The following is a 19,994-nucleotide window of genomic DNA, read 5'->3' on the forward strand; positions in this document are numbered from 1 at the left end:
AAATCAGTGCTTAATTTTATTGAGGTTCTCTGATACATGACATGTTTTTTCTCTCTTGTGGCTTTCAGAAGGCTTTCTTTATCTTTGGCATCCAACTGTTTCATTATAGCGTGCCATGGTGTGGGTTTACCCTGTTTGGAGTTTTTCAGCACCTTGAATGTATATATTCATGACTTTCATCAAATTTCTTTCAAGAGTCTCTCTGCCCTTGACCCCCTTTCTTCTCTTTCTGGGACTCCTACAATGTATATACTGGCATGCTTGACGAAGTCCATTAGGATTCTCAGACTCTGATCACTTTTCTTCATTCTGCTCCTCAGACTGAATGATTTCAATAGTCTTATCTTCAAGTTCATTGATTATTTTTCTGCCAGCTCCAATATGCAATTGAAACCCTCTGGAGAACCTTTCATTTCTGTTATTCTGGTCTTCAGCTCCATTTGATTCCTTTTCATAATTTCCATCTCTCTATATTGTTTTTGCATTCAACTATTTTTTCATGATTTCCTTTAGTTCTTATCATGCTTGCCTTTAGCTCTTTGAGCATTTTTTTGTTTGTTTGTTTTCTGCATGGGCAGGCACCAGGAATCAAACCTGGGTCTCTGGCCTGGCTAGGCAAGAACTCTGCCACTGAGCCACCGTGACCTGCCTGCTCTTTGAGCATTTTAAGGCCATTTTTAAAAAGTGTTTTTTGGGGCAGGCCATGGTCACTCAGCGGGCAGAGCTCTCACCTGCCATGCCAGAGACCCGGGTTCGATTCCCAATGCCTGCCTATGCGAAAAAAAAAAAAAGTGTTTGTTTGGTTTGTCCCAGGTCTCTTCATTGAAAACTAAAGATTTACTTTTCTCCTTTGCCTGGGCCATCGTTTCTGTTTCTTGGTATATAACATCATTCTTAATGGATACAGAGCACTCCACTACATTTATTTTGTTCATTTATGCAATAAATTTATAAGCAAACCAGGCACTGAGTTAGATTCTGGTGATGCAATTAGGTGCATCATTTGCAAAGACAAATTTACTATAATTTTTAAATCAACTGCCTATAGCTAAACAATAAAGTTTTCCATTTGTTGCTGCTATATAAAGTGCTGTGATGAATGTCTTCTATATACACTTTCGTGCCCTTGCCTGAATATTTCCCTAGAATAAACTCCTAGAAATTTCATTACTAGATAAAAAGTAAATAAATATATGTTAAATATTAATGCAAATTGCATATTTTCTTTCAAAAATTGTTCCCTCCAGTTAACCTTCTGTTCCCACCAACAGTTCCTATTGCACCATAATCTTGCCAACACTGGGGATTAGTAAACTTCTTAATCTTTGCCAATCTAATAGGCATAAAATATCACTTTTTTTTTGTCAACTGACAATTCATATCCATTGTCCTAGGATGTTCATTTTCTTCTTCGTGATTTTCAAAACTATCATGTACATTAAGGAAATTATCATCTACTTGACGAATATTTCTCAATTTTTTTGTTTGTTTTTGGACTTGGTTTGTGGTATTTTTAAACTGTGTGGAAGTTAAATTTTTTCCACATAGAATAATTTCTGTTTGGCTTTTTTGTGACTTTTAATCTTAACTGATGATTCATAAGACTATGGAGTGGAAAGAATTTGGAACAATCAAGATACAGTTTTCTGTGTGTAAAAAAACACTGATGTCAGTTTGTAGGTGTCCGGTTAGGCTCTTGGCAAGGCGAATTTAGCCTTTGGGAGCGTGCGGGAGGAACCGCAGGTGACCTGAAGCACCGAGGTACTTCACTGGAGTAGCAGGAACTTGGTTTTTTCTGCTGAGTGGAAAATGCAAGTTGAGTGATTTAGGGAAAAGCAGTTGGAAAAGAGGTAACAGCTAGTTTGGCTATAAGGTATTAGGTTTGGGGAGGAAGATGGAGTACAGAGAGAGAGAAAGAGATGTGGTGGCTGTGGTAAGGAGTGGGAAAAAGGAAGAGGTTTAAAGATACTCTTCAGGAAGTTGGTCAGTATGATAGTTCCTACAAAAACTGCAATAAATACCACATTATACATCATTCTTTGAAATTGGACTTGGACATGTTTTTGGATCCCAAAGCAGGAGACAGACCCCAAGACAGGTGTCTGGCAGCCCAAGGGACTCATGATGTTTGTCTGGCAGCACTGGGGTCAACTCCCCAACATCCATTCCACTACCAGATCATTAGTCCAAGGCAACTGAGGCAAACTTTCCTACCCTTGCCAGTGATCAACTCAGAAATCTGTGCCAATGAGCTGTCAGGAAAGGCTCGCTGGGGGCTTTCAGAAAAGAGAAGTCTCTTTTCTGCTAGGAGAGACAGGGAAGCTTGTTGTCTTAGCTGCAGCTCTCAGCCATCAGGTGACCTCGAGAGCACCCAGTCTTGGCAAGGAACTGAACAGATGGATAGGAGAGAGAGAGAGAGACAGAGAGGCAGAGAGACAGAGGAAGGAGCTGAGGTCCCTAAAGACATGGTTAAATCATTGAATCCAGCAATCCTGAAGTCCGTCCTACTTCTAGTCATTCTGTTATGTGAAACAATAAATGCCCTTAATCTTTAAGCTCGCAGGAGTCAGAATTTCTGTTACTTGCAGCCAAAAACATTCTAACTGACATGCAGAGGAAAGTTTGGACAAGTTTGAACCTTTGGCAAAACTACTGAATTCCTAGGCACAATGGTCAGGACTCAGCTCAGACCAAATGTTGAAGCTGGACCTTTTCTCCAAGAACCATTCTGAACTGTTTCCAGTTCCCAGAATACGCTATGTTCTTTCTTGTCTCCGAGTCTTTTCACATGTTGTTCCCTATTCCTGGAATACTCCTCCCTCTGCTATTTTGCTCACCTGACGCTGACTGAGTTTTTTCTATTAGGAATCAAGGGCTCCAGAAATATTTCCCTAACCCCAAGGGAAGCCTGGGTTAGTTTTCCTCCCATATGCTTCCATGGAGACTTGTGCTGTCCTTGGCATATCCCTTTTCAGGCCATATTGAAATTCCCTGTATCTCCTGAAATTATGCCTGTGTTGGTCACCATTATCTCTGCAGTACCTTGTATATGTACTGGTATATGTACTACATGCTCAATATCTGCTGAACGAAAGAATGAATAAAAGAATCCCAGTGCTGACTGGCAGTCATTCCCCATTCCCTTCTCCTCCTAGCCTCTGGAAATACTAATTTACTTACTGTCTCTCTAGATTTGCCTAGCTTGGACTTTTAAGATAGATGGACCCATACAATATGTGGCTTTTTGTCTCTGGCTTCTTTTGCTTCGCATAATGTTTTCAGGGTTCATCCAAGTTGTAGCTTGCATCAGTATTCCGTTTCATTGTATAGATACATCACAGTTCACTTATCTGTTCATTAGCTGATGGACATTTAGATTATTCCCACTTTTGGCCTGTTATGAATGTTGCTGCTTTGAATATTTATGCACGAGTTTTTGTATGAGCATATATCTTCAATTGTATTAGGTGTTTACACACGCACCCACACACACACACACACACACCTAGCAGTGGAATCGCTGGGTCCTATGGCTACTCTAGTTTGACTTTTGAAGCAACTGCCAAACTGTTTTCCAAAAGTGGCTACATCATTTCATATTTCCATCTACGATGCATGAGGTTTCCCCTCTCTATACTAAAGATCTATTTGCGTACATTTGTTTTCAGCAAAGAGAATGCTGACATGGAGAAATAGGAATGATACATTCCATACGTATGCGGTTAATGTGCATGAATCAGACAATCAACAATAACTTCACCAATCTGACATTTGACATCAAAGAGTTCAAAAGGAACAGGTGAGAGAAAAGGAGCACTTTAGAATGAATGATCGATTAAAGTTATCTGTGTATTTTCTTTACCCATTCATATTGATGGGTTAAAGAACCTGCAGTCAATATAAGCTTGAAAACACAGAGTAGAGGACATAGTTTGAACTTAAGCCATCGTTTACTGGGTTCAAACATGTCTGAGCCCGTTTGGTGGACTGAGCTGCCAGAAACCGATTTTTAAGAGGGACCAGCGAACTTTGGAGAGAGGACTCACATTAAGGGAAGATGAACTGAGGCAGAAAAGCTTGTTAAAACAACAGTGTCAGACTTTAAGTGGGAGGTGCAGTGCTAAATACACTCGACACCCCAAACCCAAGCCCTGCCTCCACTCACCCAGGATGGAGTCCCAGAAGGGAAAGGTCTGTTTGCAAAATCTAAAAGCCTCAGTAACTTGCTCATATAGATATATTGCACAAAATACAGAATCTAACCATAATGAAATGAAAGACAATTAGGTGGCTGAGGAATGAGCCAGACAAACTTCAGCTGAATGACTGAAAACATATTGTTCCTCTCGGGAGACTGGCAATCCCACAAAATGAATTTTTCTCCATCCCAATAGTTTTTGCTATTGTTATAATTGCTGTAATAAAGCTGTTTAGTGCCCTTTTCCACCATAGGTTGCTGTGTTGTTCTCACATCTGGGAACTTTCCATTGCCTTAGAGATGAACTTTCCCACAGTTTTCTATCCCATGACATTTGCGGTTATAGACGAAAGTGTAACAAGTGTCAATGACAGGAAAAGTAAGCTGCAAATATAGAGCGGAACAATTTTTTAAAAATGAAGCAAGTTCAATAGGATCCAAGATGCTGAGTTAATATAAAGCCAATGCAACTGAAGCTGTGAGGAGAGCCACACCCTGGGGTTTTTCCTTCACATGAGAGAGATGAGGGAAGGATCCATGAATGCTACCTCTCAACATCATGAAAATGAAACCACGTGAACACACTTTTCTTTATCTTTAAGATGAAATACACTTATTTTTTTTAAAAAGGCTCTTTAAAATTTTTTTTTCTTTATATAATATGGCATACATACAAAGCAAAGAAAGAAAAAAGCAATTATTTTCAAAGCACTCTTCAACTAGTAGTTACAGGACAGGGCGCAGAGTTTGTCATGGGCTACCATACCATCCTCTCAGATTTTTCCTTCTAGCTGCCCCAGAACATAGGAGGCTAGAAGGAATAACTATTCCTTTTTATCATCACAATCAACTTTTTTTTCTTTTCTGTGGAAAAAATATATACAAAAAAAGCAATAAATTTCAAAGCACAGCACAATAATTAGTTGTAGAACAGATTTCAGAGTTTGGTATGGGTTACAATTGGTCCCCAGTATTAGGTTTTTACTTCTAGCTACTCTAAGATTCTGGCGACTAAAAGAAACACCAATTTAATGATTCAGTGATCATATTTGTTAAACCCTATCTTCTCTGTATAACTCTACCATCACCTTTGATCTTTCTATCCCACTCTTTAGGGGTATTTGGGCTATGGCCACTCATGTTGGAAGGATCTGTCACTAAATATGAGAGATGAAACTAGCTGATGCTCTGGAAAAGCTGGGCCCTCTAGGTTTCAGGACTTATCTGGTCCAGGGATCCATCCGGAAGTTGTAGGTTTCTGGAGAGTCACCCTAGTGCATGGAACCTTTGTAGAATCTTATATATTGCCCTAGGTGTTCTTTAGGATTGGCTGGAATGGTTTTGGTTGGGTTTGGCAAGTTATGACAGGTAGCAATGTCTAACTGAAGCTTATATAAGAGTAACCTCCAGACTAGCCTTGTGACTCTATTTGAACTTTCTCAACCACTGATACTTTATTTGTTACACTTCTTTTCCCCCTTTTGATCAGGATGGCATTGTTGATCCCACGGTATCTGGGCTGGGCTCATCCCTGGGAGCTCCTACGCCGCCAGGGAGACTTTCACCCCTGGATGAAAATTTTTGTTTTTGAAGATGTCATGAGTCATCATTAGACTCATCCATCAAAGGACAACTTCCACACCTTTAAGAAAAGACACAACAGATCTCTGGTATGTACTAAAGCACAAAAACAGCTCAGAGGGTGTTGTTTGAGGAGCTCGTGAGAAGGCGTAATCAGGAACGATGTCATATTCCCTTTGTATGGGGAGGACAGATTGAGGGAAAGGTTTTCAAAATCGGGATTCTGTAGGGCTCTAACAATACCTGAGAATCTCCGGGGGCTGTTAGGGACGGTCCATGCTAATCAGAGAAGGTGACTTTTCATCTCTTGTATTTTGGGTCTTGCCTAAAATTTATATTTGAAAGTACGAATTTGCTGCTTAAAGAAATGGGAAAAGAAAAGAAAGAGAGTGATTGAAAACCATTGGGATTTGCCTTAATTTCACTTCTGCAAATGTTATGGCTTCTCAGGAGGAGCCTTCTCCAGGCAGAACCCCACACATTCATCACAGTTGTAGCAAACTCAGTTGCTGCTTTTCTTATTCACAAGGGGAATTCATCTACTCCTGGCTCCCAGCACATGGTCTTGGCAACACGTGTCATGGCTGCTTTGTTTCTGAGCCTCATGGTGGAAACTGAGCCGAGGCCTCACCTCCGTGAACGGAGTGGGGTGGGGGGGGTGGACGACGACGACTCAGGAGCCCTGGAGAGATGATAGCTGAACTGTTGGTCTTTGGGAAGCTCTGCTCAGGAGAGTTAAGATTAAAAGAGAGGTCAGGAAGGAGAAATCAGCATTTCCTTGAAGGGCCAGAAAACGTGTGGAAACGTTGGAGGATGACAAAGCCAGGGGGCTTGGAGGCTTAGTCCCTTTTGCACTTAGCACTTTGCCCTTGGAAAACGCTTGGCACACTATTCAGTCCAGAACCAACTTTGATAGATTTTCTTCTTCTTTTTTTTTGCATCTTTATACTCAGACATTTAAGGCACTGTAGAGAGATCTTTTAATGTTTTCTACACATCATAATGGCATAAAACCAGGAGAGGAGCCAGACAGCCAAAAAGAGTTACAAATACAGAAAAGAAGTCAGAAAAGATGGGGGGAGGGGGAGGGGAATGAAGGATAACATCTGTGGGTTTAATCAGTAACTTAAGCTGAGAATGTAACGTTTAACCATTTAAAGAGCAAACAGAACTCAGTTCCGTTCTGCCTCCTGATTTCTACCCCACCCTCACCCCCCTGGTATTTGGCTCCTTGGGCAACAGGCAGACATGTCAGTTTCTGCTGGCCTCAGTCTCATCTGAACTCTGTAACAACAGCCAAGTACTTGATCATTCAGCATTTCCTCAGTCCTGAGCCTGTATAGGCTACACGTGGCATTATTGGGAGCTCTTTGCTTATTAGCGGGTCTGGAAGTTTTCTGCTGCCCCTACACGTGGTCCCCAGATGGTGGGCCTGGATGGAGGTGTCTAGGTGTGTACTAAGCTGCAGGTTCCCTGGGCTTGTGGCCACCGATCTGTCTGATGAGTTTTTTTGTCTGGTTCCTGCTTTTTCACTGGGACTAGAATCTCACCCAGAAAGTGTCTGGGGCTGCCATGCCTTGACTTGGCTCCTGCCGTTCTGGTCTGTTCATGCCGTCTCCTTCTCACTGCCCCTTCACTCACGACTGGACTACACTAGAGTTCTAAATTTATTTTGAAAAATTTCAAACCTACAGTAAAGTTAAGAAAACAGTGCAATGAATAGCCACGTACCCTTCACTTAGGTGTACTAATTGTTAACATTTTCCCACATTTTCTTTCTCTTCCTGCACACAGACACAGATTTTTTAATTGAAACAGTGGAAGTGCACTGTGAATGTCATGGTGTTTCACCTCTAATACTTTAGCATGGATCCCCTAAGAACAAGGACAACCTCCCACAATAACACAATGCCATTATCACACTCGAAGAATTTACATTGATACCATGTCATCATCTTATGATCCACATCCAAATGTCCACAACTGCCCTTAAATATCCTTTATAGCTACAGTTTTTGAACCCAGGACCCAGTCAAGGATCATGCATTGCATTGAGTTGTCATGTCTCTTCAGTTTTCTTTAATCCAGAATAGCTCCCTTTCTTTTAAAACAGTCTTTATTTTTCTTTAAAGAGTCCAAGCTAATTATTTTGTAGAATGTCCACAATTTAGATGTCTGATGGTCTCCTCACAATTTAGATTCAGGCTAAGCAGGTTGGGCGGGAATATTCTATCCGTATGACTGCGTCTTAGGTATAGGCTGTGCCCAGTGCCCGCTTGGCCCCCTCAGGAACTAATTTTGCCCTCACTACACAGAAACTTGCACCCTGGACAGATAGTCAAGTAGCAAGGATAGCCAAGCAGCTTGTACTAGGAAGAACTTGGCTCCCAGGGGCCCTGGAAAGATTGCTGCAGGCAGTTATGGCTCTGACAATTCAACTGGACTAGACTGGTTGAGAAGGGATTGCTAAATACTCTCCTTTGGTTCATCTCATCTGGATGAACTCTCAGATATACTAGGACTTAAGAATGCTGTTATAGTCCAGTGGTGGTCAGGCTGAGGGTGGACCTAGAGGAAACAAACAGGGAAAAGATATGTAGTCTCACAACAAACAACACCTTAGAGTCTCCTCTCAACCCAAAGGTTCTGGTATATAACCTTCACTGTGCGGAAAGAGCTTCTGAAATTTTATGCACATTTCAGGCAAAAGGGCTGCCAGGCTGGACTTCAGGCAGAAACAGGAAGGGTAGGAAAAGCCAGAACTGCAAATCTAGTTGAGTACAGAGATTTGTCAGATATCCCTGTTCTGCATTTGCAAAGAAGCCAAGATCTTCCTTAGAAAGGAAGCATGAGTACTATAGGTTCAAAAAGTCAATGTTAAAACCCAAGTTTAGAAGCCATCATGGGTTGGAGAAGACCCTGGACAAAGAGTTCCTCCAGGACAGGAGGTCATTACTATTATACTATATATCTCCATGACTGAGCGCCCATGCTTGGCACATGGGAGACACCCATCCTCGCTATAGAATGAAACAATGATTGAGTGAATGAATGAATAGATGAATGACTAAATTGATATGATTTCTAAAAAAGCAAAGCCAGGTTTAGTATCCAAGGGTGCAATTTAATTAAGGTGATCCAAGAATCAATATCTTCAAGTATAGATGGACAGAGACAGCAAAATATAGAGTTTCAAGGCACATAAGCCAAGGATAACCTGAAAGTGGGGAGAAGAGGGGTTGAACCACAGTAAATGGTTGCATGTATTACAATTCAGCTTCAATTTACCTAACTCTAGACTTTGCTTTCAGGACAAACTTATTGGGGCCCTGGTTGTCTGTGTACAGAGAGAACCTTTGTTCAATTATCCTGTAGCCAACAACATACCTGCCCCATCGGGCACACACGCTGCCTCCAGGAGCTGGGCATGGAGCCATAGAAACGATTTTTCTTCTCCCCTCCAATGCTGCAAATGGTAGAAACAGAAGACAAGATGTGGACAACTCATATATTACCCAGGCTTTTTAAAAGCCATAAAGCATCATCCCAGGATCACTATTTAATATCACAAAAGTTTTGGGGAAAGTCCAAAAATAGGAATGGAGAAATGCCATGGAAAGAAATCCCAATAAACTCCTAATAAAACAGCTTAAACTTAAAGGTTTGGCCCATTCTATGAAGGGAGAAAGAGCATCAGGGATCAGTGATTGAGTTATGGACCACGGTCAGTATCTGGAGGTTGAAAGTTTCCAGCAGGAACTACTTAGACTGATGAATGGCTCTGGAAGATCTCTTAGTGGATATAAGAACCGTGCAGGGGAAAGAAAGACTTGTCAGGTGATTTGGAAGAAAAGTATTTTTAAGTCAAGTAGAGTGCAATTGTATTACCATCCCCACACTTAGAGAAGAAAAAAAAGGCACAAAGAAAGGAAGTGGGCTGTTCTGGGCCTCCCGTAACTACAGTTCAGCTCTGCTTCCTTATATAGGTTTCTTTTTGCACACATGCTCTGAGTTTAGATTTCTGAAGCCATGTTTTGTTGTGTTTTTAAATAGGTAAAGCAAACCCCAATTTTTCTAAAAACTCACCCAAGAGGATGCTGGCCAGATCCTAATTTATATCACTATGCTGAGCACCTCTCCTTCCTACCTTCCTGCCTGTCTCAGTTCCCTATTGAAGAAGCTGGGTGACCTCTTCAGTTCTATAAATTTTCCAAACTTTTTTTTTTTTTGCCAGCGTGTCAGTACAACTGAGCCCTCCTGATCCCTTTTGGCTGAGCAGGCCCCAGCTCGAGTTCTGTCCTTTTACTGAGAAACTGATGTCAGCCCTGTTGGAATACAGCCTGGGAAAACGGTCTTTTGCTAATGAATTGGCAGGGAGAACAAAACACTGCAGTTCTCCTGGAACTATTTTGTCATCTATAGTCGGAGCACATAAAGCCTCAGGATTTGGAAGAGAACAAATGCCATTTGAATTTTCTTATTTGCCTGAGGATATCAGGCCCTGAATATTTGTCGCATTACAGAACTCATGCAAATGACAAAAGGTTAAAGGAAAACTCCACCCTTGCAGCATTTCCCCACTCATTTCCCGCCCTGGTTGGCAGGCCCAAGAGGGAAAGTTCTTATATTTATAGCACCATGGATAAAGGGGCCAAGCTTGGCAGCTTCAAAAGGGCTGAGCATATCTTGGAAAGCTGGGATTGAAGAGCCCTTAATGAGCATTAAGGCTAATGTTCTTTTAAGATGAAGAACCTGAAGCCAGAGAGGTTACCTAGAATCTCAGTTGTGGAATGGGCAAGCAAGTTGGGTCTCTGACTCCCTGTCCAGTGCTCCTTCTGCTCATACCACCCCCCTAGAGGGAGAGATGTCCTATGAAACTGCTACTTACAGAAAACAAGGGTCTTTTTCAAGAGGAACAATCTAAGAATTTGAAGAGCAGCATCTCTGATCATGTTGGAATCTGCGTAAATAGAGGGAGGAATATGAGCCCCATTCACCCCCATCTTGATCAATTTTTAAAACGGACCCATTTAATCCATTTTCTCAGAGTCCAGGAAATAGGCTTTCTCTCTTTCTATGATTGATGTCATTTTTCGTAGCTGTGCCCAATTTCTTAAAAAAATTTCCTGGACCTTTCATTCTTCCAGTATCCTTTTTTTGCAAAATCATTCTCCACTTGCTTAGCTACCATTTCTTACTACCCCCGAAGTTGCGCCCCTTAGTGCCTTTAGTTTTTATTAATTTAAACTTATGAATGGGCTTGACTTTCACTTTTTTATGCAAGCAAACTATGACACTTGATAATTGGGGGAACATATTTGAGGGATGGAGTGATATCAGCTACACCCATAATATGCAAAACTTGTTCACAACAGTTCAAATCTGATCTCAAAGACATTAAGACGACATCAGCAACAACCAACAACCCCTCCCATAAAGGCAAGCTCTTTTCCAAAGTGAGGTCCCACTTACGGGCATTCGGAGGTCAGGTGACTTGACTGAGAACATCAGGTAGATTCGATCGTCCTCTATGTCTCGTTGCGGAGGGAGAAGCTGGCAGAGTAAAAGATTCAGGCTGCCTGGCACAGTTTAGTAACTTCCCAGAGAAACTCCAGTGGGGAGAAGAGCAGCGAGGACAGGCACCTGGCACAGAGGTGGTGAAGACTGGCCAGTTGGCCCCAAAGGAATGCTTTCTGTGAGAAACCTGTGCCTCTCCTACTACCCCAAAACATGTTAGTCAGACTCAGCATTGCTGCCATGAACTGCCTCGGGCCATTACTACACTGGCTTCGCAACACAGCTGAGCTGTATAAATTCTTGTGACACCAAAACGATGTGTCCATGTGTGTGTAGGATCAGCGACTCCCAGAGTTTAGGATTTCACGAGCCCCCCCACCCCCGCCTCACCAAAAGGCAGTACTGAAAATGGTTGGCAGCTTGTAGTCCTACCGAATATTATACTACATTATAATATTATTAATAAATATATCTTCTATCAACATCATATTATGATATATATGTATATAATAATATATGCATATTATAATATATAATAATAAAATTTCATAATAACATGAATATTTTAAGAACTTTTTTAATTAAAAAGAACAATGACAATATTTCTTATGAAGTGACAATCCTTAAGTGCCATTTTTTTTTAAAAACTTTTTTTTAAAAAGCTACAACTTTTTTCCAAGTTGAAAAATCTCAACATAATATTTTGTCACTGCTGCCTCTGGTGCTTGACCCCTGTCCCTGTGGTCTGGCACTCTTGTGGGACACACAGTAGAGGAAGTCTGAGAATTCTCCCCTTGGCCTAGTAGGGGGCTGGGGATGTGAGACAGGGAAGGGAAGGCAGCCCATAGGATGCAATAACAAGCAGGTTACCACTGGGGCAGTAGGGCGCCATCCTTCTGGAACCCCTTGGAGACTGCAAAGAGTAGCTCTTGGAATTATACCAGTGGAGGGTGGTACCATAATTCCCATCTGTCATTGGGTGAGTTCTGCTCTGGAGGGCATTAATTACCCAGTACTTCTGACCTGCCAAGTGAGCTCCTGCAGAGAAAGTCTTTAGGTAGAGTCACAGAAGCTATCTGCTTTAAGATAAGCGGGTGCTGGCTACTCTAAAGCAAGCTTCAGTGAAATATTGCTAATTGCATGGTTTGCCAAACCCCAACCCACATCATTCCTGTTAACCCTAAAGAAAACCCAGGGTTCTCTCTGAGACCCTAAAAAAGTTGCACTCACTAAGTTCACTTTTCAGAAACCTAAAACCTTCAGATGATTCCTAGGCCAGATAAGTCCTGAAACCTAGAGGTGCCAGTCTCTCCAAGAACATCAGCCCCTTCTAGCCCACTTCCCATATTGTCAACACTCCTTTTCAACATGAGAACAGTTAGAATATTCCTAAAGACTGAGAGAAGGATCAAAGGAGAAGGAGTTACAACAGAGAAGTTAGAATTTAACAGATGAGTATGATTCCTGAATCATTTATATTGATTTTTTTTTTTTTTTTTTTTTTTTAGTTTTCAGTGTCTTGAAGCAGCTAGGAGGTAAAACCTGAAATTGTGGAACGGTAACCCACACCAAACTTTGAAATCTGTTCTATAACTACTTGTTAAAATGTACTTTAAAATTATTGCTTTTTTTGTGTATATGTCATATGTCACAATAAAAAAGGAAGATAAGTGGGTGCCTAAGGCTATGGATGGAGCACCAAAGGCATCTGCTATCCCTTCTTTCTGCAACCTTCTGTGAACTCTTGATTTAAAATTATGTCACTGACTTTGGCCTTACTATCAAAAGAAAGAACACCGGTCACTCACCTCAGCCTTTTAAAGGGGAAAAGGGAGGGCCACTTCCCCCAAAAGAGCATCTCACTTTCCATGGGTGGCCAGACTACCCCAATAATCCTCATCTCACACCCATGATCAAGACGATACACATCAAAGGGATGAAACACATGCACTCCAGACAAAGCCTCCCTACCACTGTGATGGAACATTTACTCGCACTGACCTAGACCAGAGATGGCAGACAGATTCCACCTTACGTCCAACTCTGATTAAATGGTACTGGCTGCCAGACACTGTGTTGAGAAGAATTGTGAGGTTCAGGGAGAAGGAATGGATTGATTATGGATTAGGTCTGTTAGCTATCAATCCATAAGGGCCGTAAAAAACAAACAAACAAATCAACCTACTGAAAACTTCCAAGCATGATGCAGTGGAGACAACTGTATTTTTCAAGCTCCTTTCAGGGTTATATTCTATGTGTGTATATGCAATTAGAAGGAATATTTTGATGAGCTCCTTGGAGAATGTGGGTAAGGGACACAATGAGACCCTAAGAAGTGTGTTCTAGTCATATCATGGGCGTGTCTGTTGGTGGGAGGTGGCACTCTAGGTTCTGTTGTTGATAGCAAAGGTAAAAATCCCTGCAGGCAAACTGTATTTAAAAGTCTCTTAAAATGTCCATAAATCTCTGGTCTCTGGTCTACGAAAGCTTAAAAGCCTCTATAGTTAAATTCCCAAATGCATTTATGATGCAACTCTGCTGGAACAGCATGAGGTCCCTAAATATCTTTCTAAGGTGGCTACAGGAAGCAGGTCTGGTACACTGTAGGGCTCTTTATTTTTCAGAATCGATTTTAGTGTCGTCTTTCTTCGCTCTTCCCACACTTAATGCTTTGCTCCTTCCTCATAGCAAATGTTGAAATAAAAAGTTAGATCCCTACCACACACAGTATACAAAAATAAACTTCAGGTAGATTAAGGTGCTAAGAGTAAAAGACAAAAATATTTAATCATTTAAATTAATTGGTTGATAATATCCAATGTTGGCAAGGATGTGCAGCCCGAATGTAATCACATAGAAGGATTATGTCTATCAGAATTTTGACTTAACTTCTAAATACCTGCACTGTACAAAGATACATTTATAGGGTTATTCATTGCAGTATTGTTTATGATGGTGAAAAAATTGGAAATAACCCAAACAATCAAAGGAAAATGGTTAAATAAAGTAAGGTACATTCTTATACCATATTATGCAGCTGTTAAAAAGAGTGAGGTACTGCAAAGGACAAGCTAGGCCTGCTTATAATTATGCCTGAGTCACGTTCAGAGAACCTCTTTTGTTGCTCAGCTGTGGCTTCTCTCTCTAAGACAATTCAGCAAATAAACTCACTCCCCTCCCTGCTACATGGGACATGATTCCAGCGATGAGTCTGGCCCTGGCATTGTTTGATTAAGAATGACTTCTTGACCAAAAGGGGGAAAAGAAATGAACCAAAATGAAGTTCCAGTGGCTAAGAGATATCAAATAGAGTCAAGAGGTAATTCTGGAGGTTATTCTTACGCATTATATGGATATTTCTTTTTAGTTTCTAGTGATTAGAATAGTTTGAAGGAAATATCTGAAACTGTTGAACTGTAATCCAGTAGACTGGATTCTTGATGATGATTGTATAACTATAGAGCATTTATGGTGTGACTATGTGATTGTAAAAGCCCTTGTGACTGACACTCCCTTTATCCAGAGTATGGGCAGATGAATAAGAAAATAAAGACAAATAAATAAATAAATAATAGGTGGTGATAAGGGGTGTTTTAGTTTGCTAATGCTGCCTAAAAAAAAAAATGGTTTTTTTTAAATCTTTTTAAATACCAAAAAACACCTAACAAATGCAAACATTCCTATTTTGATCATTCTGTTCTACATATATAATCAATAATTCACAATTTCATCACATAGTTGCATATTCATCACCATGATCATTTCTTGGAACATTTGCATCTATTCAGAAAAAGAAATAAAACAAAAACAGAAAAAAAATTTATACATGCCATACCCCTTGCCCCTCCCTTTCATTGTTCACTAGCATTTCTAACTAAATTTATTTTAACATTTGTTCCCCTATTATTTGTTTTTATTCCATATGTTCTACTCATTTGTTGAGAAGGAAGATAAAAGAGTATCAGACACAAGGTTTTCACAATCACACAGTCACATTGTGAAAGCTTTATCATTATACAATCATCTTCAAGAAACATGGCTACTGGAACATGGCTCTACATTTTCAGGCAGTTCCCTCCAGCCTCTTCATTACATCTTGACTAACAAGGTGATATCTATTTAATGCATAAGAATAACCTCCAGGATAACCTCTCGACTCTGTTTGGAATCTCTCAGCCACTGACATTTTGTCTCATTTCACTCTTCCCCCTTTTGGTCGAGAAGGTTTTCTCAATCCCTTGATGCTGAGTCTCAGCTCATTCTAGGATTTCTGTCCCACGTTGCCAGGAAGGTCCACTCCCCTGGGAGCCATATCCCATGTAGACAGGGGAAGGATGGTGAGTTTACTTATTGTGTTGGTTGGAGAGAGAGGCCACATCTGAGCAACAAAAGAGGTTCTCTTGGGGGTGACTCTTAGGCCTAATTTTAAGTGGCTTGACCTATCCTTTGTGGGGTTAAGTTTCATATGAACAACCCCCAAGACTGGGGGCTCAGCATATAGCTTTGGTTGTCCACACTGCTTATGAGAATATCAAGAATTCTACTTGGGGAAGTTGAATTTTCCCCTATTCTCACCATTCCCCAAAGGGGACTTTGCAGATACTTTTTTATTCACTGGGGTTGGTTTTTATAAAGGGGATTTATTAAGTTACAAAATCACAGCTTTAAGGCTATAAAAATGTTTAATTAAGGCATCCAGAGAAAGACACCTTCACTCAAGTAAGGCTGATGGCATTTGGAACACCTTTGTCAGTTGGAAAGGCATGTGGCTGGCATCTACTCATACTTTGGCTCCTGGTTTCAAACAGCTTCCCTGGGGGCATTTTCCTTCTGCATCTCTAAATGTTTCTGTCTGTGTTGGCTCTGAGCTTTTCCAAAATGGTTTCCTCTTAAAGGACTTCAGTAAGAGGATTAAGACTCACTTTGAATGGGCAGACACCTCTCCATGGAAACAACCTAATCAAAAGGTCCCACCCTAAGCAATAGGTGTAACCCCACAATACTGGATTAGGAAAAAGAACACGGCTTCTCTGGGGTACATAATAGCTTCAAACGAGTACAGAGGGTATGGGATGTTTTGGGTGATCTTTTTAATTTTTATTCTTATTTATTTATTCCAGAGTAATGAAAATGTTCTAAAATTGATTGTGGTGATGAATGCACAACTGTAATACTGTGAGCCAATGATTGTATACTTTGGATGATTATATGGCATGTGAATATATCTCAACAAAATTGCAATTAAAAAAGAACGAGGTAAATTTATACGCAGAGACATGGAAATAGCTCTAAGATAATGTCACAACTTATTTGAATTAAATTGCTTCATTTTTTAGGTGAGGAAGTTGGGCTCCCCCACCCCCAAAGTCTCTAAAATTCCTTTTAACTTCATTTATGAATAGATAGATATGTCATATATCTCAAGAATCTTGTGCTATTAAAAAATAGAATTGTCTTGTTTTCATTGTTTTTCTTGGGAAAAATCTGAAATTCACAACACTAATGAACTCTCTCTCTTCCTTTTCTCCTTCCACAGGTTAAATCTGCTTTTTTTTTCACCAATTCAGAGCCTCAAAACATTGTGGAACCTAAAATTAAATAAGAAAACATCAAAGGTAAATGTGTTCAAACAGCTTTGCTAAGAAAACCCTGGAAGGATGGGTTTCAGACACCTTACTCCAGAGCCAGCAATTAAATGTATCAATCTTTAAAACCTTTCTATAACATTGATGAAATCTATCTACGATTATTTGCTCAGCCAAAAGAGGGCTGTGTTTACCTGGTGGGGAGGAGAAGGCTCCAATTGAACGGGTTTCCAAATCTACGTGTCAAAAAAACAAACAAACAAACAAACAAACAAAAAACCACAGTCTCCTAGGAACTGATGAAATGGAAAGCATTTCATTTTAAGCAACCAGAAAAGATGGCCTCAAGAAACAAAAGTTTCATTTCCATTTTGACTAGATTTCCATGACCACTTGAGAACCAGAGTTCCTTATCGTCTGAGTAAGAAATTTGCTCAAACTTTCCAGGTCAGCAGCTTCCCCAGTGGAACTTTTGACTCATCTTTCAGGGTCACATTGAAGAAAGGTGAATATTAGAAAAGTCTGTAAGCAGAAGAGAACAGATCAATCACAGAGGGAAAACTAGGACATAGAGCATAACAAGAAATTATCCACAGCTCAGAAAGTCCTGGATCCAATAGAGACAATCAGTTTGGCTCCTGGTTATCATCGGAAAGGCCTCTGGAACACATTAGAATCTGGAGTTACTTTATACACTGGGCTCAGGAAGTTTCAAAGGAAAGGTCCAAGTCCACTAGCTGGTTTGCTCTTCATAGATGTTAACTGGGCCATTTACTTTTACAAAATCAGGCTGAATTTAGCAATGACCAAGCCAAATTCTGCCTCTATCTCTGAGCAGCTTTTGCTTTTGTCAGTGGATCCCTGTGTGTGGACAGGAGAGAAATGGCACATTGTACCTCCAGATGCAATTTATGGTCCTTCACAACAACAACAAAAACCTGTCCTCTGTGCAGAGAAAATAAGACACTCTGCAGCCAGACTGACCTTTTGTGACATGGCACCCTGCTTGCAGAAATTCTCATTGAGGTTTGTGATTAGCAAACAAAAGAAGGGATTCTGATGGATTTTTTTTTTCAAATGCAGGACTCCTTTAATTCCTTTTATTTAAATTAAAATTTTTTTTTTAAAATAGCAACACACAAACATGAACATTTTCACCATTTGATCATTCCATTCTTAGAATATAATCAATAACTCACAATATCAGCACATAGTTATGTATCCATCACCATGACCATTTCTTAGAACATTTGCATCAATTCAGAAAAAGAAATTAAAAAAAAAAAAAAAAGCTCATGCATACCCTACCCTTTACCACTCCCTCTCATTGACTGCTTGTATTTCCATCTACCCAATATATTTAGCCTTTGTTCTCCCTATTTTTTTTCTATACCCCTTACCCCTCCCTTTCATTGATCACTAGCATTTCAATCTACTAAATTTATTTTAACCTTTGTTCTGCCTATTATTTATTTATTTTTAATCCATATATTTTACTCATCTGTCCATACCGTAGATAAAAGGAGCATCAGATGCTCCTTTTAACTACCTTGTCAACAGACGAGTAGAACATATGGAATAAAAATAAATAATAGGGGGAACAAATGTTAAAATAAATCTAGTTTGAAATGCTAGTGATCAATGAAAGGGAGGGGTAAGGGGTATGGTATGCATAATTTTTTTTTTCTGTTTTCATTTAATTTCTTTTTCTGAATAGATGCAAATGTTCCAAGAAATAATCATGATGATGAACATGCAACTATGTGATGATATTGTGAATTACTGATTATATATGTAGAACGCAATGATCAAAATAGGAATGTTTGCGTTTATTTGTTTTTTGTGTGTGTGTTAAAAAAAAGGAGCATCAACACAAGGTTTTCACAATCACATAGTCACATTGTGAAAGGTTTTCACAATCACACAATCACATTGTGAAAGCTATATCATTATATATTCATCTTCAAGAAACATGGCCACTGGAACACAGCTCTACATTTTCAGGCACTTCCCTCCAGCCTCTTCAATATACCTTAACTAAAAAGGTGATATATATATAGTGCATAAGAATAACCTCCAGGATAACCTCTTGATTGTTTGAAATCTCTCAGCCATTGACACTTTATTTTGTCTCACTTCTCTCTTCCCTCTTTTGGTCGAGGTTTTCTCAATCCCTTGATGCTGAGTCCCAGCTCATTCTAGGATTTCTGTCCCACGTTGACAGGAAGGTCCATAACCCTGGGAGTCATGTCCTACGTAGACAGGGGGAGGGCAGTGAGTTTGCTTGTCATGTTGGCTGAGAGAGAGAGACCACATCTGAGCAACAAAAGAGGTTCTGTGGGGGTGACTCTGAGGCCTAATTTTAAGTAGGCTTAGCCTATCCTTTGTGGGGTTAAGTTTCATACGAACAAACTCCAAGATTGAGGGCTCAGCCTATTGTTTTGATTGTCCCCATTGCTTGTAAGAATATCAGGAATTCTCCACATTGGGAAGTTGAATTTTCCCCCCTTTCGTGCCATTCCCCCAAGGGGACTTTGCAAATTTTTTTTATTCACTGTTCTAATCACTCTGGGATTTATCGGGGCATCACTCTGGACAAACCTACAAAATCTCATGCCCTACTCAAGGTTCCATGTACTTATTGTGTTCAATTAAACTGTCCGCATAAGTTATATTAGAAAATGCACTAGTCAAAATATAAACTTTGTACCAAATAAACATTTTTTGCTTTAGTCTTACACATAAGTTAAAGTTTTGAAATATGAATTACCATCTATTTTCAACACCCTCAATATTGACATTCCTTTGTTCTTCCTCATGCAAATACATTTTTTAATTTGTATGTTCAGTCACTATCATTGTACACTGTAGGCATTCCTAGATTATACCATCTCAGTATTTATTGCCTATCTTTCCTTCTGATTTCATTTGTGCCTCTAGCTCTCCCTCTATCATTCTCACATTCAGCTTCATTCAGTGTTCTAACGTTATTGTATTACAGATAGGTAGTATTGTGCTAGCCATTTCTGAATTTTTACAATCAGTCCTGTTGCACAATCTGTATCCCTTCAGCTCCAATTACCCAATATCTACTCTATTGCTATGTCCTGATG

The 19,994-nt window shown here is 40.1% G+C and overlaps 2 long non-coding RNA genes across 3 annotated transcripts; one reads left to right on the plus strand and one right to left on the minus strand.

The window, feature by feature from the left end:
• The first annotated feature begins 3,623 nt into the window (after positions 1-3,623).
• On the plus strand, positions 3,624-17,948 carry LOC143647315 (uncharacterized). The gene is made up of 3 exons (XR_013157975.1): positions 3,624-3,799; positions 5,688-5,868; positions 16,833-17,948. It is a non-coding gene; the product is annotated as an uncharacterized LOC143647315 (long non-coding RNA).
• LOC143646251 (uncharacterized) lies at positions 6,111-11,536 on the minus strand. Of its 2 annotated transcripts, none has more exons than XR_013157417.1 (4): positions 11,252-11,536; positions 10,668-10,739; positions 9,167-9,245; positions 6,111-8,347 (listed from the first exon to the last, which is right to left on the minus strand). It is a non-coding gene; the product is annotated as an uncharacterized LOC143646251 (long non-coding RNA). The 2 variants fall into 2 exon arrangements; XR_013157418.1 differs by lacking the exon at positions 6,111-8,347 and adding an exon at positions 8,795-8,996.
• Positions 17,949-19,994: the final 2,046 nt, after the last annotated feature.

The sequence above is a fragment of the Tamandua tetradactyla genome, chromosome 9 (genome assembly GCF_023851605.1).
Source record: "Tamandua tetradactyla isolate mTamTet1 chromosome 9, mTamTet1.pri, whole genome shotgun sequence".
Taxonomy (NCBI): Eukaryota; Metazoa; Chordata; class Mammalia; order Pilosa; family Myrmecophagidae; genus Tamandua; species Tamandua tetradactyla.